Source organism: Lepidochelys kempii, chromosome 9 (assembly GCF_965140285.1).
Source record: "Lepidochelys kempii isolate rLepKem1 chromosome 9, rLepKem1.hap1, whole genome shotgun sequence".
Lineage (NCBI taxonomy): Eukaryota > Metazoa > Chordata > Testudines > Cheloniidae > Lepidochelys > Lepidochelys kempii.
Genome location: NC_136388.1, coordinates 86780505 through 86807328, shown reverse-complemented (window position 1 = coordinate 86807328; position 26824 = coordinate 86780505). Strand labels below are relative to the sequence as shown.

At 41.3% G+C, this 26824-nt stretch overlaps 1 protein-coding gene across 10 annotated transcripts in view; it reads right to left on the bottom strand.

The window, feature by feature from the left end:
- The window catches only part of TENM1 (teneurin transmembrane protein 1), a 1397628-nt gene that overhangs the window by 951442 nt on the left and 419362 nt on the right, over positions 1 to 26824 (bottom strand). The window contains exon 1 of one of the 10 annotated variants that reach the window (XM_078854255.1): positions 21592 to 21705. The exons of the other annotated variants lie outside the window; for them this stretch is intronic. The gene's annotated coding sequence lies outside the window, so the exon portion shown is untranslated. Of the gene's footprint in view, positions 1 to 21591; positions 21706 to 26824 lie in introns of those variants that run through there. 10 annotated transcript variants of the gene reach the window in all.

The window sequence follows — 26824 nt, the reverse complement described above, 5'->3', positions numbered from 1 at the left end:
ACGAGGAAAACAGATGCTCTCTTTGAGCTCTTCTTTCCTTGAGATCTTTTAGATGTGGAAGAGGAGGAAGGTTTCTGTGCTAGTTTACAGCAGTGGTGCAGTATGGCGGGTACCATGGAATAGGTAGCATGCACTACCTCTGCTGGACATCGCTAGTGAAAATGTTCCCAGCTCCTATGTTGGGGCAGATGGACACCATATGCAATATCTCCAAGTGTGTATGTCATAGGCAAGTCAGCAGAATAAAAACTTTAGATCTCTCCTTCTCAAACACGTTGAAATGTAAATGCTAAAGGAATTTGAATTCACTATGGCACAAGTCAGCTAAGCCATCTGTCTCTTTCTAATTCTCTACCATATTACACAAATAATTAAAATAAAAAACAAATGCTGATTTCATTAGGATAGGACAGCTAATCTATATTTGGTATATATCAGCTCTCAGTTGGACAATCAAATATCAGGAAAAATAGTGTCTAACTTAATGCCAAGAAACATACATGTGTATTAAAATGGTTCTTTAGAATGGGCCATAAGTTACTTTTGTTGTCCATCCCTGTTACTGATGGGTGTTACTTAACTTTGGCTTGTTTATGTCAATGAATCAGGGTTTTATTGTTGTAACTTTGAAGAAGGGAGCAGTGTTGTTCCGAAATCTTTGGGAACAGGCGGTGATAAGGCACAAATGGGTTTGAAGGGGAAACAAGAAAATGGGCTATTTTGGATACATTTACGAGACACCTCCTTAGTGGAACTTATTTCCTTGAAAGGAAATTTGGCTTCAACATTAGAGAGAAGTGGGCTATAACCTCATTAGTTGGGCATGGGTTTGGGGTCTGCAGGGCATCTACAGTTGGTTTATATTGTGATTAAAGGACTATTTAGGAGGTGCCAGGTTCATTGATTTTGCATGGATTCAATTAAGTTACAGCCAGAGGCCATTAAACCCAGACACTCATCTGTGAGTTTTCTTGGCTCCATCAAAAGCGACATTGGCAACTAGTGTTTCAGTGACTGGTCAACATCCAGAGTTTCAAAATTTGAGCAACAAAGCACTGACCTTGTCCCTTAAGACTGCCACAGACTGATAGATGAAAAGGAAGTATTAAATCACCTTTTCTATTCCCCAGTTGATGTGGATTGCTCCCTACTTATAAGACGGAGGCTTCAAAATTTCCCTAATTTCCATGACCCAATAGAACACACTATTATAAAATATCCCTCCTAATATTTAGCTGAAATTTAACTTTGCTCAATTTAATCTGGGTAAGGCTACTTAACAATAGAGCATGTTAAAAAATTCACTTAAACTCTTGTGTTGAAAAATGCTATTTCATCATAACTGATTCTGCCTGATTTGGAACAGGGACTTTTGAACTTCGATCTCCAACATTCTAGGGGACTCTAGCCACCAGCTATAGAGTCAGTCTCTCTCTGGCTCTCTCTCTTTGGCCAAATGACTATCTATTTACACAAAGAGAAACAGCTTCAAACAGGAGAGACTGAAGGAGAAAGGGAGAGTGAGACTGACCCTCTAGCCTGGGGATTAGGATTTGGGGGTTAGGACATAGGATTGGGATAACCAGATTATTATTAATATTATCATAGCAGTGAGGAGCCCTAGTCATAGCCCAGGGCCCCATTATGCTAGGTGGTGTAAGAAAAGAACAAAAAGACAGTCTTTGCCCCAAGCGATTTACAATCCAAGTCCCTGCTCAGTATCTGTAATGGGTGGCCAGATCTAGTAGTCAGAGCCAGAATCCACAGGTATGAGACAAGAGTTGACTAGGTCAGAATACCAGGAGATCAGAAAAAGGAGACAAACTGGAGATCAGAATCATGAGTCAGATGCCAGGAAATCAAGCTGGGGGAGCAGGAAGTACACAGTCCAGAGCAAGGGGGAGACCAATTGTTCAATGGTCCAATGAAACTTCCTATTCCTGCTGCTTGTTTAAGTAGGGCCAGCAGGCCAATCAGCTGCTCTGGGACTCTACCAATTAGATCTTAGGGGCAGAGTCTCACGCTGGGGCTGAGATAAGCAGTTGTCAGCAGGCTGCCGGGTGGAGGATGGCTGCTCCCACGAACCCTGCAGACTTGGGTTCTGAGATCCATGGGTCATGACAATATCAGCCAGAAAAGTACTTGAACATGGGGCTCCCATATCCCAAGGGAGTGAGTGCCCTAAACACCAGTTCTTGTCAATTTTGTTCTCTTTTTTGTTTTTCGTTAAAAAAATTGGAATGGTCTAGTTTTCACAGAAATGAATTGTTATTTTCCAGCCAGTCCTGTTAACAACTTAGTTTACAACAACATGGACTGCCTCAGATAATTCATCTCCCTACTTCCCCAGCTCGTTTTGAAGAAAGGACTCTGGCAGCCATCTAATACTCGTCATTTATTTTTACTACTTTTATATGTTGTATAAAATAACTTGGGTGGTACCTACATCATCTAGGTGGGCAGACTTGATATTTTAATGTGCTCCCATCTGTAGCTGGTGCTGAATTTTTATTTTATATTATCACCATGTGCTCTTATAACTATTTCCAAAACATCAATATACTGTGGTATCATTGATGATCAATTGTGAAGAATTAAGTCTTAAAAACCTGTAATTACAAAATTCCTAATGGATGGAAGGTCGCAAATGAAGACTATAATAAAAAGCAATTGAATTATTAATTACATGGTTTTCCTGTAATAAGGATCAGCTCTTTAACCATCACACTTAATATAATCTGCCAAACACTGGGTTAATCATAAAAGTTATTATTCACTTCACACCCTCCTGAGCTACAGAAATAATTGAATTTAACTGTGGAAATATCACCTCGAAAGAACATAGTCATTAAATTTTAAAAAAAGAACCAGAATTAAGAATTTAAATGCGTATGGCAAAAGGAGATACATTCAGAAAGACAATAGAGCTTTGTGTCAAAAATATATTAAAGTTTTGTTTTGTTTTTTATGTTACTATTTTTGTAAAAAATACAATGTAGGATGTAAGCTATAAAGAATTAATGGGAATATAATGGACCTGGAATGAGAAACAGAAGTGGTAACAACATTTTAAGTAGTATCAGGTCTCAAGGAAATCTTTCTTAAATGTTTATAAGCTTAGTGAAAGTGATCAGAACAATACAATACAAAGTGGTATATTTTTGTTCTAAAGTGATTATGATAGCTTAGTACAATAGTAAAAAATGTACTTTCCAAACCTTATAACTTAAAACTTTCCAATTTGTCAACCTCATTTTTCTCACAGCAACAACATTATTTTCATTTGTTTCCATTGTTCTGCTACTGTTTTCTCTTATCACAGTTTAGGTGAAATTCTAGGTAATAAAGGTGGCGCCTAGGGCCTCTGCACTGGAGCGAATTTCACCCTCAGATAATTAAATAGTTTAATAAAGTTAGAATCTCCTTGCTATGGAACTGAAGTGTTGACATTATAGGAGCAGGATGAGGGATTTTACGCACTGCTATGGACTTTTACATTTATCATCTGCAATGGAAAATATCTGTTTTCCAAGAACTCAAAATAGTTTTATATCCCAGGTCAATGTAGGTAGCACTTTGGAGTATGACCTTGCATCAGGGGTGGCAACCTTTCAGAAGTGGTGTGCCGAGTCTTCATTTATTCACTCTAATTTAAGGTTTTGTGTGCCAGTAATACATTCTAATGTTTTTAGAAGGTCTCTTTCTGTAAGTCTATAATATATAACTAAACTATTGTTGTATGTAAAGTATATAAGGTTTTTAAAATGTTTAAGAAGCTTCATTTAAAATTAAATTAAAAAGCAGATCTTATCAGTTTAGTGTGATCCTTGCCCTTGCTTTTCCTTCTGAGTCTTCCAATGTCTGGCACATATTTGGACACTTTAAGCTGCACACGGGCTTCTGAGTGATCGGTTGTTAACCGGCTCCAAGAGGGACAGAGGTCAGATTTAATGTGTGAAAATACCTGTTCACACAGGTATGTGGATCCAAATGCTGCAAGCATTGCAAAAACAATTTTCGTCAAACAGTTAAATTTCACTGGCAGGGACGTCCAACAGGTCAGAATAGAGGCCCCATGATCTCTCTCGGTAGCTTCAAGTGCACTCCGCAGATCTTCAAACTTTGATGCCCACAATTATGAGCATTTTACCTGAATGAGCTGCATTTCAAAATCTTCAATGCCCATCCGCTGAAATACAGACAAATCCAAGTTGCTTTGGTTGAACTTTTCAGGTTTAATAAGAAAAGAAAGCATTGGGCCAAATCGCTGGAAATCTTGTAATCTGTCAGAAAATTCTGATTCCAGTTCTTGCATGTACATTCTAATCTCAACATCAAAGGCAGTGCGCTGTTCCACGTGGTACAATAGTGATGTAAGGAGCAAATCAGGACTTAAAAATATCGCAGCACAGTGACGCTGGAACAATTTTTCAGGTGGGCCACAGCTGGGGGCGGCTGCAGAGCCCTGGGCCGGCAGCTGGGACCCCAGGCTGGCAGCAGAGCTCCCCCGGACTGGTGGCCGGGACCTGGGACTGGCAGCGGGCTGAGCGGGACTGGTGGACGGAGCCCCGGCTGGCAGGGGGCCATCAGCCAGTACTTCAGGCCAGCAACGGAGCCCCCAGGACCAGTGGCCAGGACCCGGGCAGTGTGAGTGCCATTGAAAATCAGCTCAAGTGCCGCCTTTGGCACGCATGCCAAAGGTTGCCTACCCCTGCCTTACACCCTTCATCCATTTTTTAAAACTGATCTGCTTAATATAAGTAGGATACTTGAAAAGTAAAAATATAATGTAAGCAATTTTTTACAGAATTATTAAATGGACATTTTTATCTCTTGTATAAAATACGTCTACTTCAGGGCTTAATGCTACACCCATTGAACTCAGTGGAATTTCTGTCATTGATTTCAGTGGAAACAGGACCACACCTTACTGAAGTAAAGGTTTGATCCAAAGCTCACTGAAGTAAATGGAAATAGATTCCCAATTGACTTCAATATGCTTTAGAACAGATGCTAGATGTTGTCTTGTAATTATGGAATTGTTAGCATTGCTAAGATTGTTACAATAAAACATTGAAGTTCTGACTCAAGCATTCAGTAAGCAAAATTAGCTCAAAAGCTCAAGCAGGTAATCATCTTCACCTGGTGATGTCCAAATAAAATGGCTTCTAACAGCTCCAAAATATTTCAACCTTTGTTAAACATGTAATTAGAGTTGCCAACTTTCTACTTGCAAAAAACGAACACCCTTGCCCGGCCCCACCCCTGAAGCCCCCCCCTTACTCAATTACCCCCCCCCCCACCTGCATTGCTCGCTCTCCTGACCCTCACTCATTATTTTCACCAGGCTGGCTCAGGGGGTTGGGGTGCAGGCTCTGGCAGGGACTGCAGGTTCTGGGGTGGGGCCATAAATGAGGAGTTCAGGGTGTGGGAGGAGACTCTGGGTTGCGGCAGTGGGTTGGGATTCAGGAGGGGGTGAGGGCTCTGGCTGGGGGTGTGGGCTCTGGGGTGGGGCCAGGATGTGGGGTTTGGGGTACAGGAGGGTGCTCTGGGCTGGGACAGAGGGGTTCAGAGACCAAGAGGGGGATCAGGGCAGGGGCAGATGGTTGGGGTGTAGGGGGGTGTGAGGCTCCAACTGGGGATGCAGACTCTGGGGTGGAGTGGGGATGTGGGGCTTGGGGTGTAGGAGGGTGCTCCAGGCTGGGACGGGGATCAGTGCTGCATCAGGGGATTGGGGTGCAGGGGGATGTGAGGCTTCTGGTTGGGGTGCAGACTCTGGGGTGGAGCTGGGGATGTGTGGTTTGGGGAGCAGGAGGTGCTCCAGGCTGGGATCAAGGGGTTTGGAGGGCAGGAGGGGGATCAGGGCTGGGGCAGGAGGTTGGTGGGGCATGAAGGGTGAGGGGTGAAAGCTCCAAGCAACGCTTACCTCTGGCAGCTCCCGGAAGCAGCGGCATGTCCCTCCTCTAGCTCCTACGTTGAGGCATAGCCAGGCAGCTCTGCCTGCTGCCCTGTTCACAAACACCACCCCCGCAGCTCTCATTGGTCGCAGTTCCTAGCCAATGGGAGCTGAAGAGCCAGCACTTGGGGCGGGGGGCAGAGCAGAGAGTCCCTTGGCTGCCCCTCCACCTAGGAGCCAGAGCGGGGACATACCACTGCTTCCTGGAGCTGAGCAAAGCCAAGGCAGGCAGGGAGTCTGCTTTAACCATGCTGTGCTGCCGACCGGACTTTTAACAGCCCGGTCAGCGAAGCTGATCGGAGGTACCAGGGTCCCATTTCAAGCAGGCATTCCAGTCAAAAACCGGACACCTGGCAACCCTACATGTAATTAAAGATATGTAATATAGATCTGATCTATCATTATGTTTCATTAGATCAGTGTTTCCCAAACTTCGGATGCCGCTTGTTCAGGGAAAGCCCCTGGCGGGCTGGGCCAGTTTGTTTACCTGCTGTTTACCTGCTGTGTCTGCAGGTTCGGCCGATTCCCACAGCCCCGTTTCCCACAGCCCCCATTGGCCGAGAACAACGAACTATGGCCAGTGGGAGCTGCAAACAGGCAAACCTGCGGATGCAGCAGATAAACAAACTGGCTCGGCCCGCCAGGGGCTTTCCCTGAACAAGGGGCACCCGTAGTTTGGGAACCACTGATCATTCTCCTCTATTCGGCATTGGTGAGGCCTCATCTGGAATACTGTGTCCAGTTTCAGACTCCACACTACAAGAAGGAAAAATTGGAAAAAGTCCAGCGGAGGGCAACAACAATGATTAGAGGGCTGGAGCACCTGATTTATGAGGAGAGGCTGAGGGACCTGGGATTGTTTAGTCTGCGGAAGAGAAGAATGAGGGGGGATTTGATAGCTGCTTTCAACTACCTGAGAGGTGGTTCCAAAGAGGATGGATCTAGACTGTTCTCAGTGGTAGCAGATGACAGAACAAGGAGTAATGGTCTCAAGTTGCAGTGGAGGAGGTTTAGGTTGGATATTAGGAAAAACTTTCTCACTAGGAGGGTGGTGAAGCACTGGAATGCGTTACCTAGGGAGGTGGTGGAATCTCCTTCCTTAGAGGTTTTTAAGGTTAGGCTTGACAAAGCCCTGGCTGGGATGATTTAGTTGGGGATTGTTCCTGCTTTTAGCAGGGGGTTGGACTAGATGACCTCCTGAGGTTCCTTCCAACCCTGAAATTCTATGATTCTATGCACTAAACAAACCACCCCAAATTTTTGGTTGTAGGGATTTTCTATATCACTAAAACTGGTAACATCTGTAGACCCAGAGTGAACATTGCTATAGATATGCATGGCATGTTATAGACAAAAAAAATATGGATTTTGCTCCAAGAAGTTTATAATCTATGACCCTGTTATACAATTAAGATATGCTGGTGCAGACTCCTGCAAAGACTCATTTAAGTTAGAATACATACAAATGCAGGAGTCCACTTTAGCAAATCCCAGTGCAAGATCAGTACTTGGGGAAAAAATAGAGAAAGTTTACTTATGTTTTCTCCACAGTACTTCCAGCAGTACTATTTTATTACGCTAGACCACTTATAGTTAAGTACTGTTCATATGATGTAAGCAGAGTCAGGATGAGCTCCACCTTGACATCTGGTGGTGAGTTGTGGCAAGTTGTGGAAAAGAACTTCAGGGGCTGATCTCATTTGCATAGGCACACGCACCCCATCTAGCATGAGTCCATAGCTGCCCAAGTGGTCACTTTGGCTGCTGTGGGATCCCCAGTTTCTCTGTTATTGGGGCAGGAAGAATAAATTGTTGTTATCCTGATTATGTGAACTGTACTTGGCCTTTTTTTAATGATGGAGGGACTCACCATCAACTAAGTAGCACTTGCTAGGCAAGGGACATGGATTTCAAAACTCAGTGAATTTAGAGAGCCTGGGGACATATGTTTTGGCTAAGATCAAGTGTAAATAGTCTCTTGGCTTATCTAAGGCCATGATCAAGCATCTTGATATTTTTGGTCTTTTGGCCTTGAGATAAAAACCTTGTCTATGTCTTAGACCTTGAAGTGAAAAAAATATTTAAGTTATACCTGGTGGTATGGGCCCCTGGTGAGGGTCCTACATGCCAGTTGCACCTCCTCTTCTCTCCACTGTGGAATATCAGACCTAATTTTGATTCCATTAGGAGTCTAATTACAGGCTGCTGACCTGAATTCACTTTGGGTCAATGGTGCACCAGCACTGAGGCTTCCCTACTACAAGCTGAAATCACAAAAGAGCTAAAATTACTAAGAGCTGAAATCACTGAGTGGTGTGTTAAGTAGTGGGAGGGGGGGCAGCTGAGGATATATTGCAGAGTAGTTCGCGGGACGGTTGGCAGAGCAGAGCGGCTGGTGGAGCGGAGCAGTTTGTGGGATGGCTGGAGCAGCTCATGGGCCAGCTGGCAGAGCAGAGCGATTTGTGGGATGACTGGTAGAGCAGAGTGCGGAGCCCCACAGAGCGGAGCCCCACAGAGAGATGGGGCAATCGGCTTTGGACCACATAAGGTGCCCCTTAGCCCCCCATCTCCACCCAGGTTGGGAGGTAAAACTCTGCAGATAAACTGTCAAATTCTGGCGCTGCACTGACCAGGGACAGAGATTTTTGGGTTGTTGGACTTTTGGGACCTGGGGTAACTTTTGGGTTGCTGGACTCAAGAACCAAAGGGAAAGGACATGGCCCAATTTTCGCTCATGGGTTGTGTTATGAATCCTGTTGGTGGTGTTTCCTCCAACATAATGCCACATTGTTTCTCTCTGTTATTAAAAGGCTTTTGTTACACTCAGACTCTGTGCTTGTGAGAGGAGAAGTATTGCTTCTTAGAGGTGCCCAGCGGGGGTGGTATAGATTTGTCCCAGGTCACTGGGTGGGGGCTCGAGCTGGTTTTGCATGGTATTATTGGAATGGATCCCCTAGATACTGAACCTGGCCCTTGTTGCTGCCAACTCTGATGGGCAGAAGGGTTACATTATACTCTTCTGTTCTAATTTTCTAAACAGAACCATCTTGGTTTAACTATGCTGTATTTCCAAAAATATTGTAAACAACTGTACTGCATTTATATTGAAGAAGCTTTTCTATAATAGAAAATATAGTAGAACCTATATATGTATATGTTGAATGGTAGCTGGCAAAAATTAATAGTATAGGTAGTTTTACAGAATCACTACCATATGTCTTCAATTTAGCACCTCTTAAGGCTATCAAGCTCAGTTAGTCTTATATAACCATCAAATCAAAAAAGGTGTATGTGAATTTAAGAGTGGAAGGCTGGATAAACTGTAAGCTAAAACTGTTGTCCTGGAGGTACATCAATGCTGGAACATATCATTTTTAGCATTATTCAGTGTAATTATCTATTCCAAGTCATCTCATCTGAAGATAACCAATATCCATGGGGATTAATTACCTACAATCCATAAACATTCCAGAAATGTAAACGATAGGATACATTTGCTGTACATAACAGTGCTGGTATCCTGTGAACAGTGTATTTTCAGTATAATAGCTAATTGTAGACAACTGCATATAAAAAAATCTCATGTAAGCTGTGGGCAACTTGCATATTGACCAAACATGTTTTCAACCCAAACAGATAAAGGAAACAAGACCATTGCATTTATCAGTGAATTTGCCGAACAACAACATGCAAGGAGTACCAACAAACTAAAAGTCTAAAGACATGGTCCTGTAAATCCTTAAATGTGCACAAATTTAATCATGAGTAATCTCACTAGGGTTGCCAGTTTTGGTTGAACATATTCCTGGAGGTTTCATCATAACATCACATGAGACTCCAGGACAATCTTGGAAGGTTGGAAACCCTAAGTCTCATTGACTTCAACAGGAGTATCCACGTGCTACATATTTGCAACTAGACCTTGGTTCAGTAAGATAGTGAAGCAGATGACTAATTTTTCAAAGGAACTACTCACCTGATTAAAGAGAGGCACATACTGAAGCACCTTGCTGAATAGGGAAGAACCTTAGTGTCCTAAATTAGATGCAAGTGTGCATAATTGCAGGAAAGGATTCTATGAAGACTACATGCCCTACATGTACTGCAGAAATTAAATAACATTAGGAAAATCAGTTTGAGAGACTCTGATATTTTTGCATAGCATAGTTTGTCCATGCTAGTGAACCAATTGCAAGACAAACTGATAAGACAATCAGTTCCAGATACAGCCAAACCATCACAGCAATCCTTCCAGCCCACAGTCCCTGCATTGACTTTGTTCTGCTTCCAGCAGTCCCCTCCCTACCCTGCCGCGATTATTTCAACATTTTAAAGAAGTGGACAGTAAAAATCTTAATTAGCTGAAAAACAGCAGAAATTAAACAATTTGTATTAATTACAACATAAGTTGTGGAAAAAATACCTGAAAAGATGTTTTGGTTTTATTTTGTTGTGTTGATTTTTCATTTTTATATTTATTTTTGTGACTGTAGTATTGATCTTGTTGATCATTTTGAATTTAACGGGTAAAATGATATTAATTCATATAACCCACAGTGGTAAACCTTTCAAATAACCCTCATTCACCAAAACAATACCCTGATCCTGAAATGGGCTCTGTGTAGGTGGATCCCTTCATCTGCACTAAGCCCGGCTGAAGTGAATAGGGCTTTGTGCAAGTGTAGGAATCTACCTCTAGATAGAAACGTGCTGGATCATGGCCTAACTGTATATTCCCCCTCATTGTTAATTTCTGCTTACATGTTTGTTCTGCTTACATGTTCTGCTTACATGTTTCACATTTTATGTGAAAATAATAAATTATAATAAGAAAAAAATGTTGGTATATATGCAATACAAATAGAGGTCACTGAGCAAATTACTAAGGGCTTGATCGTAGGGTCATTGAAGTCAATGTCAAAGCTCTCATTCACTTTAATGGTGCAGGGTCAGGGCCAAAATGGGATCCCTCTATTTGAAAATTACTTAATAATCCTGCTTGACAACAGGAAGATTTATCATCTCTTTTACAATGAAGAGGTCGATTCCATTCAGAATAATGATTTAAGAGAAAGGATCAGTAGCTTTCAATATGTAAAGCTGTCAAAACTTCAACAGTACATCTTAATACCGGCAGACTGAATTTTGGCACAGAAGAGCGACAAGCAGATGTATAAAAAACAAATAAACCAGACAATCTGAACGTTACTGTAGGCTTCTCAAAAGAGTTAGAGGGGCCCACTGGAAATACATTTTAATAGGCTAGATTTCATGGGGAGAATTTAATTCAAATTAAATGATGACACTACAGTTACATTCTCTGTGAAATGCTTGGCACAGTTAAGTGTCTGTAGAAGTGACTGTAAAGGTGTCACTGTGGGTTCCATCTGTCATTGCTCAATGATTTCTAGATCACACTTGTTCAGTTTACATGTAAAATGGTGGTCTTTTTATTCTAAAAATGCCAGGCCTGCAATCTCAGCTGGGGATCTGCAAGTTCATATGGGTTCTTTCTAGCTTGTCAATCAATCTCAGGATTCTGCCTTTCACCTCTTTTGAACGCAAGGCAGAATTTGGCCCTGAAATTTGGAAGTTCTATTAGTGTGGATTCCAGAACAGAAGTCAGATCAATCTCCCCTCATTCTGTTGTCTCTGGAGTGCTGCTGTTAGGTTTAAAAACAAATAAGGACTACTTTTTTGTCACAAAATTGAACAGCTATGACACTGAAAACACAAAAAGGGAGCAAATATGTTCAGTAAGGTGTAATTTTTACACTCAATTTTCAGAGAAAAACCACACTCAAGAAATTCTCCCTCCCATGTTCTGAGAAGTGTAATTCTATTGGAAGAATAGAACATTTGCTATTGTCAGGTTCCTAATTAAAGAACTGATGCAACCAGTAATTTGCAGTGATTTAGAAGATTAAAGATGTCTAAAACTGTTGTAGTTACTGTAGATGACATATGATTGAATATTACTGTAGAACCACAGACTCCAATAAGGTTATAACAATACCTCTTTATGATTTTCTAATGCACTCTAAACGTGGGTCTGCTTTGCTTTTATTTTCTCCATATTTTCCCTTTATGCTCTAAGCATAAGGAAGGAACATTTTATATTCAAGTAAAAATGAAGATCTCCTGAAACCAAATCCCTTTCTTGCACTAATTTAATTTTAGTGTGTCATCTATGGTACAAAGCATGTTGTAGCATATTACGTTCAGGAAACTTTCATTAATACGCCCTTTTTTCAGCTTTAAAATAGTTTAATAAAGAGCTTTGGAATAGATATTTTGTAGTAATTTTCTGTGCCTAAGAAATAGATTAAGTAGCCTAGAAATGGAAAATTTTCTCTGAAAAAGTCAAGGGCTAAATAATATTGGCAAGGAAAAATAGAGTAGACTTGAACGTGACATCTATTGCCATTGTTGAAAATATGTCTTTGGCTTCTGGATGCCAATATTATAGTGTCATTAAACTGAAATTATAGATTCTTTTTCAATTTATTCAAAAAAATGTACAGGGTTAAAAAAAACTGGATGGAACCAGACAATGTTTTAGGACACAGATCACATAAAATATTTTGATGTAAGACTGTATATACTACACAGATGTTTTGTTTATTTTCTTCTATCCTGTTCATACTAGTGAACAGTTCAGCAAACTGTAATACTTTGTCTGCTTCAAGGAGCACAAATAGAGAGCAACTGGTAACATTAATAGCAATTGATGGATTACAAAGCATTCAATTTGTGATCATACAGCTCCAGCACAAACTAAATATCCAATAAAAACATTTAAAATGTGTGACGAGCACTCTAACACTTGTCTTGCAAAAGTTCATACATCTGTGTCTTTGATTTCTACCCACGTGGTTCTACTCCTTCACATTTCATTGTACAAATGATCACCAAAACACTGAAATTGACACCTCAAACCACGGCTAACATGCACACAGTAAATCAGCTGATGAAAGACAGAAAAATAAATTTTGGCTATAATCGCTTTCAGTTACAATTAGTTTAGGTTTTATTTGTAACAGTAATAAATATAAAAATTGCAGCCAAAATTGTGATTTTTGGAGGATGTATTAAGGAATTCCCTTAAAATACCCTACTAGTGGGTAACAGTACTACTCCATATTTGAAATTATTAATATCAAGTTGTGTGTGTGATACACACAACAATTCTATTGTGAATAGAGCTGGACAAAAAAAATTGGCTAAAACTTTTTTAATTGAAAAATGCAGATCTGGGTTGACCCAAATATTTAACAAATTTGTGTAGAATTTGCCAAATTGTTTCAATTAAAAAAAAAAAAAGAAGCACAATAGTCTAAATATTTTGTTTCTAAAAAAAGTTTCTGAATTTATAATAACTTTTCATTCAAGTTTCACTAAAAACTGTTATAACAAGCTCAGAAACAAGCCATTTAGTTTAACCAAAAACAATTTATAGTCAACTTCTCAATTTTTCAAATTTTTGAAAAAAAATTGTTTTGAGTCAGCCCAAAGTAATTTAAATTTTTTTTTGAAAACCAGGGGAGAAAAATAATTTATTTGGACAGCTGTAATTGTGGGACATTCTGATTAAAATTATTATTAGGCTAGCTGTTAACTCAAGAACATAAAGCAAACAAGTAGCTGAACAAAAGTGTCCCAATATATTCATAACTGTCAGGCTATTCTGAGAATCATTTTCTGTGAAGGAGCTAATAATTAGTGCTAAAGAAGAACATCCGTTAGGATTGAGGTGAGGATTCAATTGTGGCTTTAAACTCATTCCGACATTATGGGTGCTGTGGAAGCACATTGCCAGAGGGAGATATGAAAGGGTTCTGCATCAGCACCTACTGCTTCATCCCTTTGGGGGATACATGAGAACACTGCTAGAACATCATAACATTTCATGGCCCTACCTCCTCCTCACCCCCTTTAGGATAACTTGCATAGTAAGGAAGGAGCAGTCCGTAGGCTTGATTGTGTGCAGTTGGGCCCCCTTGCTGAAGAAGTGCACAAAGATAGGGCACTTCCTTGTGCCCTTCCCCTTCATTCTATGCACCTATGAAACAAAAGGTTCGAGTCTGGACTAAAGAGAATCAAATGTATCTTCTCCTGACCTAAAATATATGTACCAGAAGCTAATCCAATATGTCCCCACAGTCCATAGCTCCATTCATTGTAAAGTAGATCGTTCAGAGATGCTCGCTGATTATAGAGAGAATCATGGGGTTCAAACCTTCCAGACAATCAACGGGTAGTAGATGCACAAAACTGCTGCACCCAGAACCCCAACTGAAGTTAAGAAAAGTTTTAACTGTATATGGCACACACAATCAGGCCAGTGGTATTAATTTCCAGATTCAGTAATAAAAGCTCATATTCAACATACCTTTAACATACCCGCTTGAAAAGGGTTTTGGCTAATAACATCAATAGCAGAATATTTTTCTCACTTGAACATTTATTTAAATAAATTTTAAGCTCTCAGAGATCAATTGCTGAACTTTTTATTCAAGAAAAAATTCTAAAGGTAGTTTTTGCCTAAGTATGAAATTCAGGATGGGACCCAGAGCATTTATGAAGTCCTTTATCAACAAAATCCTGCAAAATGTGCTACAAAAGTTCAAGAAAGAATAGTTAGTGAATACATTTCTTTAAATATATGTCCATTTTAAAACTTTGCACAATTTGTTTTGAAATGAAAATTTCTGTAAGATACTTTAATATGCCTCTCAATCGTGTAAATAAGAAGCGAGAAAGTGTGAAAAATATCCATCTATCAACCACTGTTCTTCAGGATATAGATCACTGGAGGTGACTGATTTACTTCATTATTATTATCAAAGAAAAAAGGCACTTTTAAATAGTGCTGAAAAGAATATTTATGAACATTTTTACTGAACATTTTATCACAAGTTTTCAAGGAATTCTTTTATTATAAGGAATTTATCATAACAAGTTATTTATTATATGTTGTGTTATTCATGTTTAAGTTCATGCTCGCTTAGTAAAGAATAATTTATATTTTATGACTTTTACTTGGGATAGTATTTTTTATTTCCATGCATTTTTGCTCTACTATTCATTTTTATCCATGAAGAGTTGTGATTTAAAGATTTTACAGCAGCCCTGTAAGTTTATGCGTGGTGAATCATAACACAGACAAGGCAACTGTCTCCTGTTATAAGGTCAGTAGTAAAATGGAAATGTTTACCAGATACACTAAAACTCTCAGGTTGAACTTGGAAGCACAATGTCATGAATTGTCATGAGTTGTATTTCTTTCATTTGTCTTTAAAATGCAGAGAGTTTGGGACACATTTTGTTTTGGATAATCAATATTAATAGAACTGCCATGTAACACTGAGAGAACACATTCCAGGCATCAATGTATTGTGTGCATGCATGCATGTGTATTGCTCACGCATCTTGTCTGGGTTTACAAAAACAATAGGCAATACCATGGCTGAAAAAACATTTTGTCCATGAAAAAAGCTGCTGATATTCAATAATAATGAAATATCAGGAAAATGGCAAAATTTCACACTGGCACAAGTTCAGCAAAATGCCTAATTTCCTGTTGTGGCATTTCAGTATGTTTGAAGGAAACTGACAAATATTTAACCCTAAATTGAATTTTGCAAAAAATAAGCTTTACAACATGCCTAGCAGTATATTGTTGTGTGCATTATATGCGAGATAGAAAGGATTAATGAAATTTGGTAATTGTGTACAACTCTAGCTATATAGCCAAATGATAGAATATATCACTTACATAATTTTACTGCATGTAGCTCATTTATCTGTAAGGCACAAGAGCAGTTAAACATAGTTGTGTATAAAAAGAATTGTCTTGGATGTTTATATCTGGCAATTCCTTGTACATTTCAGATGAATAACTGAGATGCAACGACACTGCATGTAATGTATCTGTGTCGGTGATAGGATAGGAGAGAGACAACGTAGGTGAGGTAATATCTTTTACTGGACCAACTTCTGTTGGTGAGAGAGAAAAGCTTTCAAGCTCTGTATAAACTTGTTTCTCTCATCAACAGAAGTTGGTCCAATAAAAGATATTATCTTACCCACTATGTCTCTCTGAGTTTTGTATATCTGTTTATTTTGATGGCTTAAATGCTTTGGCTTTAAACACACTGAAACTTTGGGTATTGGGAGGAAAATTTTCTCAGCATAATTATAAGTAGTATCACAAGTTTAGAATGCAACAGTGCCTAGGGCAAGACCGAGTACACAATGGGAATGAAGCTGAGGTAGAAGCACTTGTTCAGCTTCTTCATTACATTCCCAGAAGCTATATATGTATGTAGTAGATATATATGTGTATCTCTACTACATACACATTGTAGATGTAGGGCACCCTAAATCTCCAACATGCCATTATACTACACAAAAGAAAAAGTTAGCCTGCCAAAAGACATTTCCCAGGCCTGACTGTTCCTATTGAAGTTGCTGGGAGCAGGATCTGACCCTTAGTCTTTTTAGCGTTGAGACTGCTTGATCCTATAGAAAAGATTCATTCAGAAAGCTTGGAGTATAATATAGTAAAGTTGTGGTGAAATGTGAATATTAGTAGATGGAAATACTTTCAAAATCTCATGAGAGAAAAAGACATCTTATCCAGCAGGATGTGCATGTGTAATGGGTAGTGGTAGGCTGTCTCAATTATGCATAACTCTATTACACTTCCCTTCTATGAGGGGTCATTCCATATTCTTTATGAAAATAGGCTTACTATATGAATATGACATAACTGAGATCTACTTTACGCAAGATGGCTCATGTGAGATATCATTGGAAAGGTTATGATTTACTGAATGCAATTATCCAATTTGTATGCCTGTATCCTTTCTGTATCTGAAGTTAGAAATACGGACTATGTAACAATTACAACTGGGTGTGTATTGGGAAGACACCCACTAGAAGACAGGCCATCAAATTTGATGAGCCATCAGGAAGGAACAGCAAAACATGAAGATACTAATCTCTCTCCCTCCTGGGAGGTGTCCGGGGACGTATCTGTGACACTACGAGGTCAGGTGGTCTTTGTGACCTGATACTAAATGTTTCCTGTAACTTCTTGTACCTTTCCACTGAAGGGAAGGGGGGGGTGTCAAATTTGGGAAACAAAGGATTCCTGCTTTATGTAAATCCTATTTAAGGGTGGGGATGAAGGCAAAGGGGACTCCTCCTGTCCATGATCTGTCTGCCCAAGAAGAAAGACTGCAAAAGCCACTAGAAGGGAAGGCAGGGGAAGAGTCCAGACTGAGACGGGATCCAGTCTGAAAAGGAATATAACTGGAACGCTGAACCACAGAAACTTTGCAACCTGCCTGCAACGATATCTAGGGTGAGAAATACTATTTGTAACCAATTTCTTTAGTGAAACTATCTTAGTTTGCATGTTTGATTTCATCTGCTTAGGGATCAGCTTTGTTCTGTTTGCTACCCCTTTTGCCACTTAAAATCAGCCTCTTTTACTTAACAAAATTTATTTTGTCTAGAATATAATCCAGTTTCTGTAATTTCTAACTTGGGTCTGGAGGGAACAAGGAGTGTGCACACCCCTCTCCACATTGAGGGAGGAGGTGAATTTCATAATATATCTTTGGGTCTGCACTCCAAGGGAGGTGGCCATCTGAGTGCTGGAACAAGATGGGTCTTCCCAGAGCTGATCTACAGCTGGGTGTGGCCCTGCCTGTGTGCATGTGTATTATAGGAGGCTTTAATAGCTTGGCTCAGCAAGACAAGTTAAAGGGGGCCCATGCTGGCAGAACAGATAGACTCAGTGGTATCTCAGCACATCAGGTGGCTTCCCAAGGGGTACACCCCAGTTGCCAACTTTCACGCACCCCGACTTTCACAATAAGCCCCAAAATCAAGCTAATCCCATTTCAAAACAAGGTGAAAACAAGCCAATCCCCCAGAATCCCAACACTCTATGTGACTAGATCCTCCTGGCGTGCAGTCTGGGACTGTGATGGGCCCGCTGTGCACTCCGACTCTCTCCCCCACCTTGCTCCTTCTTGCTGCTTGCCCCCCATTCCCCCCGCTTGCCAGGAGCTGATAAAAAAAAAAGAACAAGCTGCAACAAGCTACAAGCCAAAAACTAGCCAACAAGCAACTCACAAGCCAATTAAGCCAAAAACAAGCCCAATTTCTGCATTTTTTTCGTGGGTTTGGCATGTCTGGGTCCAACCCGTCACACCTTCTTCCTGCACCTCAGCTCAACCCTTTGCTGAAGCACACGCCGAAGAGCTGTCTTTTTGGGACTTTTCAGAAAGCATTACACCGAGTGAAATGTCAGGGTTATTGTATGTAAACCCTTGACAAGTAGGCATCAATAGCCCCAGTCAGTTTGAAACAGAGAGTAATATATAGTTTCTTAGGGTATGCGTACACTTAAACTGCAACTGTAGCACTTCAGTGTAGGCATTACTGATGCCGATAGGGGGCAGTGTGGGTCATCTATCTCCCCGAGAGGTGGTAGCTAGGTCAACAGAAGTGACCAACGACAATCTACACTGCATGTGTAAGGGACTGGGGCGTAGGCGGTCTGGCCTAGCAGTCACAGCTGGGCTGGGGTCTGCATGTCAAGGACAGTTGTCACTGAGCAGGAGTCAGCAGTATCGCAAGAGCTAGGTTGAGTAAGCAAGAGTTGGAGTCGGAGTCAGAGTCAAGCCAGAGTCAGAAACTGGACAGTACCAGGCTGGAATCAGACCAGAGGTAGTACCAGGCTGGAATCAGGGTCAGAGTAAGGCTAGAGTCAGAGATCACAGATTAGAGACAGTACCAGGCTAGAGTCAGGAGGCAAGAGTCAGAGTCAGGCCAGGATCTGGAGTCACAGCAGGCCAAAGTCTGTGAGGTTACCCAGACAATTTCCTTGGGCAATCCCTGAGTTAAATAGTGTGCTTTGCCAGTCAGAAGGCTGCAGGGTAATGTCACTCTGGCCAGCGCCAGATTAATGCAGGGGCTTTAGGGGCTACAGCCTCAGGCTAAGGGGGCCCACACAAAAATAAATCCATAATTATATATAATTCAGTGGTCACCAACCTGTTGATCACGATCGACTGGTTGATCCTGGAGCCTCTACCAGTCGATCGCAATCTCTGGGCCGCTAAAAGTCCAGCGGTGCAGCAGGACTCAGGCAGGTGGCCTGCATCCCGTGGCCCCACGCCGCTCCCAGAAGTGGCTGGCTGCTAGCACATCTCTGTAGCCCCTGGGTGGGGGAGGCAGCTCCGCGCGCTGACCCCACCCCCAGCACCGTCCCCACCTGGCAAATGGGAGCTGCAGAGGTGGTGCTTGCGGGTGCGGTCAGTGCACGGAGACATGTTGTCCCCCTCCCCCTAGAGGCACGCAGAGATGTGCCAGCAGCCAGCCATCTCCAGGAGAACCCTGCTGCGCCGCCAGCCGGGAGCCACCTGTGGTAAGCGCCTCCCGGCCAGAGCCTGCACCTAGCACCCGCTCCTGCGCTCCAACCCCTGTCCCAGGTCAGAATCCTCTCCTGCACCCAAACTCCCTCCCAGAGCCCGCACCCTCACCTGCACCCCAACTCTCTGCCCCAGCCTGGAGCCCCCTCCTGCACCCAAACTCCCTCCCAGAAACACGAATATAACAGCTGTTCTAAGGTAAGAAGTAGGCTATTTTGAATTACCTTAACTATATTCTACAAGTTTTAAGACTGAAATGTAACCACAGAATGGCTTTATGTTAATTAAAAGATAAGTTTAGTATAGTTTTAATAACCTCAATGCCATAATTGTGATAATTTTATTTTAAATTACAAAAATCTAATAGCCCCAGGCCTACAGTAGAGTTAATCTGGCCCTGATGTTGACTCCCTTGGCTGTTACTTCCTGCAGCATCTACTCTCCACAGTGCTCCCTGGCCACAGCTTTGCATGGTGGCACAGTGGGGAAAATCAATCATCCTAGGGTCTGAAACCTCAGGTTCTAGGCCACAGACCCTTACAGCATGTTAGTTTGGCATAACTACATTTCTCAGCAGTGTTGCTGTTTCACACCCCAAGAGGTGTAGCTATGCTGGTTTAAATTCCCAGTGTAGTGCAGCCCTCCATAAAACAACATTTTGTGCATGCAGAAAATAACATCAATTGTTTTGGGAATACTATAAATAACAGTTACACAAAAGCTATTAGACAGTAATTGGTGTTCCTCATACAGACTCCCCCCCTTTGTTGCTGTTACATATTTAAATTTTGTAATGAAAGTTTTCCACCAGAACATTTACACTTCTATACTGTCGTGCACACATACATGTGTGTATCTCTGATCTACTTTCATGGATGATTTCTCAGTCTTTCTGTGTCCATACTACGTAGCATGTGTCACATGGACCCTTCTGAGCTTGAGAAGGAAGGCAGCAGTTCAGTTCTTTTCCAAATACATTAGAACCCTGTCAGCAACAAACAGGGGATCTGCACACTTAGCATCATTGTAGCCCTTTGACTAGTAGTTGACTAGTTCTCACTTGCAGATGAAACAGAAATCTGTAGGTTGTATCCAAAGTGGTAAAGGTTTTGGTATCAGTACATAAAATATTATTTCCCTGGATTTCTAAGGACATGTATACATGGAGCAGCAATACACACTACAGGGTATGGTTATAGCGTATTTTAGAAATTACATCCCCATAGTACACAATGCTGCTCCGGGTAGACAAGCCCTAAGGCTCTAATACTACATAGCAGTATCTTTTCCCCATAAACCCAGCCAAGTCAGGTAAGAAATTAATTCCCTCACCTCCCTGAACTCTTCCCCATTCTCTTTTCAACTGAGAAAAAAATCCCAGTTTAAAGCAGTTTGCTAACAGCTAAACAAATTCCTCAGGCTCTGCAGTCTCTGAGTAACAAATACTCCCATCTCAGCTTTCCTTCTAGGTCCATAAAACACACCACAGTTGACCAAACATTATGCTAATGGATGGCTTCCCTAATAAATAAAGCTGGACTAATGCTCACCTGTATCCAAAGTGGTTGAAGTTTTGGGACCCACACCTCAAAATAGACCCATCTCCCAGTGCTGCATGGATCAGCCATTGAATGAGTCCACAGGGCTCTCTTTCACTCTTATCTTATATTTATACCACTGTCCCCCTATGCACACTCTGATTGGCTCAGCTCTCTGAAGGTGATTGGGCCTGACCTGAAAAAGTCCTATACAGACTCAGGTTGAGCTGAGTATATCCATTAAATACCACAACTTATTTCTGTATGGTTCTGGAACCTCCTAGCTGAGTTGCATGGGGCAGACACACAGAGTATTCAGACCAAAACACACATCTGTCTCTGTTGCTTCTCTCCCTTACTTTGGGCAAAAAAAAAATGCAAGTGGTGCAGTGTAAACTCACGTAGCTTATCTGTGCATTAACGTTATAAATGAAATGAATAAATAACCAAATTAAAAGGGAGGAAGAAAATTAGATAAGTGATTAGGATGATTTTTTGGTACTTTTAAATATTCAACATCTTGAGAACAGCAGTTTTTCAACTTTTTAAAGCTTGAAAAGTGGTTGGAATTATGACATTTCCCCTCTCATCTCCATTGACCAAATAGCAATGCATTTCTATGACTGGAAATTTTTGCCCCACTTACCACTTGATATCAGCTTTGTAGTCAGTGGCAAATCCAGACAATAAATCTATGAACCTTGTCCCAGATTTGGACTTTAAAGTCACTGCATCAGCCTCCATCACACAAGCCTAATGGTTTTTTTGTATCCCTACTGGGGGGAAAAAAACATTTACCAGGGGGGAAAAAGGCATTTACCACATAAGATAAGAAAAAAATACAGATAGGCTACCTTTGTCATGTATCTCTACAAAGAATTATCACTGCAGAATGTTACAGAAGTACAAATTTATGGAGAATAACCAAGTGGAAAGCCACAGGTGTAATCCTTCAATCTAATTTCTCCTTTCCACATGTTACACTGTTGCAGCTTTCTTCCACCTGATGGCAGGTGAAAGATTTGAGATTTATATAGGAAACCATCTTAGTAAATTATAATAATAGTACTTTTAACTAGCACCTTCAACAGTTTATATAGAATGTTTTGATTCAATCACATTTGGGTCACTGCACAATTTCTTTTTTCCTGGATGAATGGTAACAAAGAGATGTTGAAATTAAATATGCATCAATAATGTGCTTAAATGTGTCAATCAAATTAGATTCCACATGCTTGCAAAAACAATGACACACAAAAGGCAAACTACTTTACAAGGGAAGACAACTTCCCACACGATAATTATTAGAAATAGTTAAACAATACTGAGAATATATCAGAATCCACTTCTTCCAACATATTAGCCCATTTCTAGAATCTAATCAAACCCTTTCATGTTCTAAAATGTAACATTAACTCCACTCTCCTTCCCTCACATTGTTTTACATTTCTAAGCACCTCTACAATTATTAATCTTAAGAACCAAACTAGAATGGCTGAAATACTGTAAGAGTATTTCTTTCCATGGTATTTCTGGTTTAAAAGAAATAAGGACTTCACGAAAATTCATCATAAAGCCTATTTTCAACAACAATTTCAATCAAAGGCCCCACTCATGCAAAGGGATCACATGAGTAGATCCCTGCACCCACCTTGTGCTTCTCTTTGCAGCTAGAGGGCCTGATTTTGCAGATTCAGCCAATTCAGACAGTTTGGAGAAGGAATTAGCATTTGGGTACTCCAGCAACCTGAACCCAAACTGCAAAGCCTTTGTGGTCCAGTAATCACTTCTAATTATGCTGCTCACAGACCAGAAAGCCTGCAAGAATAGTTTTATGGTCTGTCTTCATCAAAGAGTTAGAGTGGGTCTCTTCTTTGAGCCAGGAGATTCCCAGCTTGAGGAGACACATACTTGCTTTCCTTCTCATTGAGCTAGTGTGCTAAAAATAGAATGTAGTCATAGCAGCATGAGGAGCTAACAGCCCTGAACACATGCCTATCAAAGCTGCTGGGTATGTACTCAGGGCAGCTAGCCCCTCCTGCCACTCACACGGCTGGGGCTACATTCTGTTTTTAGTACACTAGCTCAATAAGAGCTAGCATGGGTATGTCTCCTCAGGCTGGGAATCACACCACCAGCTCAAAGTGCAGACCTACCCTTAGGTACATCTTCAGATGGAAAATTCCAGAGTTATGTGGGCAGATACAGTATATAAGCATTTCTTGTTGCACCAGGTCATCTGAATTTCAATGGCCTAATCTGCTTGCTAATGTCTAATTCCACTCTTTACAGCCTTTCCATTTTCCTTCCTTTCACCCCCCCATACTTGAAAAAGAATTGTGAATGACTTAAAAGAAACTATTAAAATAAAAATGGATGATTATCAGAGTGTTACCCCTTCAACTTAGTTCAGCAATGCCTATATATCTGATGCGAGACATGTATCATTATCTGGAAACTAAATGCTGACTTTTGAATTCAACATATTCATAAAATAAATCTAAGCTGTATGTAATATGGCTTAATATAATAATCCATACAGAGGGGTATATTTTTATCTCAATGAGTAAGGATTGATGGGTTAATAGGAATTAGGCACATAAATCCCTGCGCAGTAGAATGAGAAAATACTCCTTAGATGTTAACGTCATTTTACAATGGAAGCTGTTAATAGAAGTGCTTATGATGTTCCTTCCTAAATCTCTCTTCCCAGAGCTCTGCATTGAACTTGCATATAACTGCTGTTACCTCAGTATATAGTAGGACAATCTTTGGCAAGGGTTAACTAAACCATTAATACTTTTTCACACACACACACACACACACACACACACACACACACACACACACACACACAGTAGCTCTATGTCTCTACTAATATATTATATTATCGCATGATATTTACATGAGCTGCATGAAATTACAGAGCAAATACATGCTTTGACTAATTTGTAACTCGCAGTACAGCTGATAGATTTGGTAATAACTCTTTGACTTAAGGCCAGATCCTGTATTCTTCAGCCAATCAAAACTCCAACTGAAATAAGGACTGTAGGATAGGGCCATGAAATAATGGGTATTGGGTTCTGCAGATTTTGTTAAAAGATAGAACAAATCAAATACTATTTGCAGATGTGAGTTTGCAAGATCACTACACCTAAGCCCAAGGAAATCCAAACATGACTTTTTTCAGAGTAACAGCCGTGTTAGTCTGTATTCGCAAAAAGAAAAGGAGTACTTGTGGCACCTTAGAGACTAACCAATTTATTTGAGCATAAGCTTTCGAAAGCTTATGCTCAAATAAATTGGTTAGTCTCTAAGGTGCCACAAGTACTCCTTTTCTTTTTGCAAACATGACTTTGTAATTACTCAAGTTCTTAGAATACCCCTTCCCAAACATGTAAAAGAAAAAATAATACTTATTTTACATGTACCTTTGAATGTAAAGTTACAGTTGGCTGGCTCTAACGTTGTTGTGATGTTGTTCTCAAAAGCAAATCAATTCCTAATGGGTAAGGCTGCAATTCTTTCATGGAGGTCACAGAAGTCATGGATTCTGTGAGTTTCTATGATCTCCATGACTTCTGCGGTTGCTGGTGTGGCGGACTTTAGGACCAGCTGCTTGGGCGCCCCCATGGCCAGCCACACTGGCCATTGCTCAGCAGCTGGCTCCAGGGACCATCCAATCAGCAGCCGGTATGGCTGGTCTTGGAGACTCCACAAGCAGTGGTCCTGGGGGTGGCCCTGGGGAGCGCCTGAGCAGTGGTCTTGGTGGTTGCCCTGAGGCCAGCTGCGCCGGCTGCTGCTTCGGTGGCCCTGGGCAGCTGGCTCTGGGGCCACCGGAACAGTGGCTGACTCCAGGAAGCACCCGAGCAGTGGTCCTAAAGGTGTCCTGGGGGCTGCCCAAGCAGCAGCTGTCCCCAGGCAGCTGGAGAAGCGGCCCCAGGGGCACCCAGAGGCTGTCCCTGGGAGCAGCAGCTGGGGGCAGTCAACCCCCAGCACTGGAGCAGGGTCCCCTCCAGCAGGAGCCCTCCAGAGCAGTGGGACCCCAGAAGTAGAGATTTAGTCAGGGGTATTTTTGGTAAAAGTCATGGACAGGTCAGTGGCCATGAATTTTTATTTATTGCCTGTGATCTGTCCATGACTTACCAAAAATACCCGTAACTAAATCTTAGCCTTACTAATGGGCACATACCAAAGTGGGCATTGTACTATTATATTAAATAAACACATTACAACACAGACTATATTAGGAAAGAAAAACTATTCCACATATACATGTAGCCACTAGATGAACTGGTCAGATGACCTGGGATTGAGTACCAGCAATAAGTAGATAACACATAGCTCTGTCTGTGCTTCATCACATATGACATCACTATCACCAAGACAGCCCAGTTCTTCAACAAGTTCAGCTCATGGATGAGGAACTGGCTGAAGCTGAACCCAAGCAAGGCAGAGATTAGGGTGGTAAACAGAGGAAAGCATTTGGAAGAGTTTGCATCCACAGTGCAGTCTCCTTTGGTTGACAGTACCCACCCATTTTTGGTCAATTCAGTCTGTGGTTTTGGAATACTCTTGGATTCCTCACAGGCACTGAACTCTCACATATCATCACGAGTAACGTTTTACAGAACCTCCAGGTGGCTAGGAGATAGGACTCCATCCCATCCCAGCAAATGATGACCCTGCCTCAGTTATTCATGCCTTTTTCAACTCTTGGGTGGACTATAGCAATGCAGTGTACCTGGGAATGAAGCAGTCAACCCTTAGGAAACTCCAAGTGGTACAGAACACTGCAGCAGATATCTTCAGCAACCCTGGCTACTGTGGTTACATCAAACCTGTCCACCACTCTCTCTACTGGATTTCCATAGAATAGAGAGTCAAGTGCAACATCTTTGTCCTTATCTTCAATGTGTTCCATGACCTAGGCCCAGATCTAAAAGATGGACTAAAACTCTGGGATGAAAACCATGGTTCACAGCTTGGCTCCTCTGGCACAGAAGAACTTTCTAGAATAAGAGTGAAGCTCATTTGTGGAGAAGACAGAGTTTTCTCAGGGGGCAGCCCAAGACTGTGGAATTGAACGGGAGACCAGGTGCTAAGGATCATTACAAACCTCACCACCTTCCAGTCCAAGTGCAAGGCACACTTCTTTGATTTTGCTTTCTCTAACATAAACATATAGCAACATGTGTATACAAGTTATAAACAAAAAATTGCACTCCATTGCACACATTTCTCCCCCCGGGGAGAGGATGAGAGAACACACATTTGACAGATGTAATTGACATTGCCTACTGCACTACTGGAAGGTGCTCAGATACTGTCATGTGGAATAGAGAAGAAGATAACACCAGCAATCTAGATCTTAATATAACTAACTTCTGAAAGGAAACTCATCAAAACAACCACAAATATCAAATGAATTTATCTGTGTTAATGTTAGTGTAGGGTACAGAATGTTTATGGGATTTTTAAAATAACTAAAATTGGACTCATAATACTCAGTTCAGACTAAGGGCTTGTCTACATGGCAAGTTAGTGCATGGCAAGCCAGATTGCGAGCTTACAGGACACTAGCTTGCCATGCACTAACTCAGTATGTGGAGCCTGCTAGAGCACACTAAAAGTTCTGTAGTGTGCTTTGATGTACTGATATGTAAAAGCGGCAAAGAGTCCTGTGACACCTTGTAGCCTAAGAGACGTATTGGATTATAAGCTTTCATGGGTGAATACCCACTTCGTTGGATGCATACGAAGTGGGTATTCACCCACGAAAGCTTATGCTCCAATACGTCTGTTAGTCTACAAGGTGCCACAGGACTCTTTGCCGCTTTTACAGATCCAGACTAACATGGCTACCCTTCTGATAC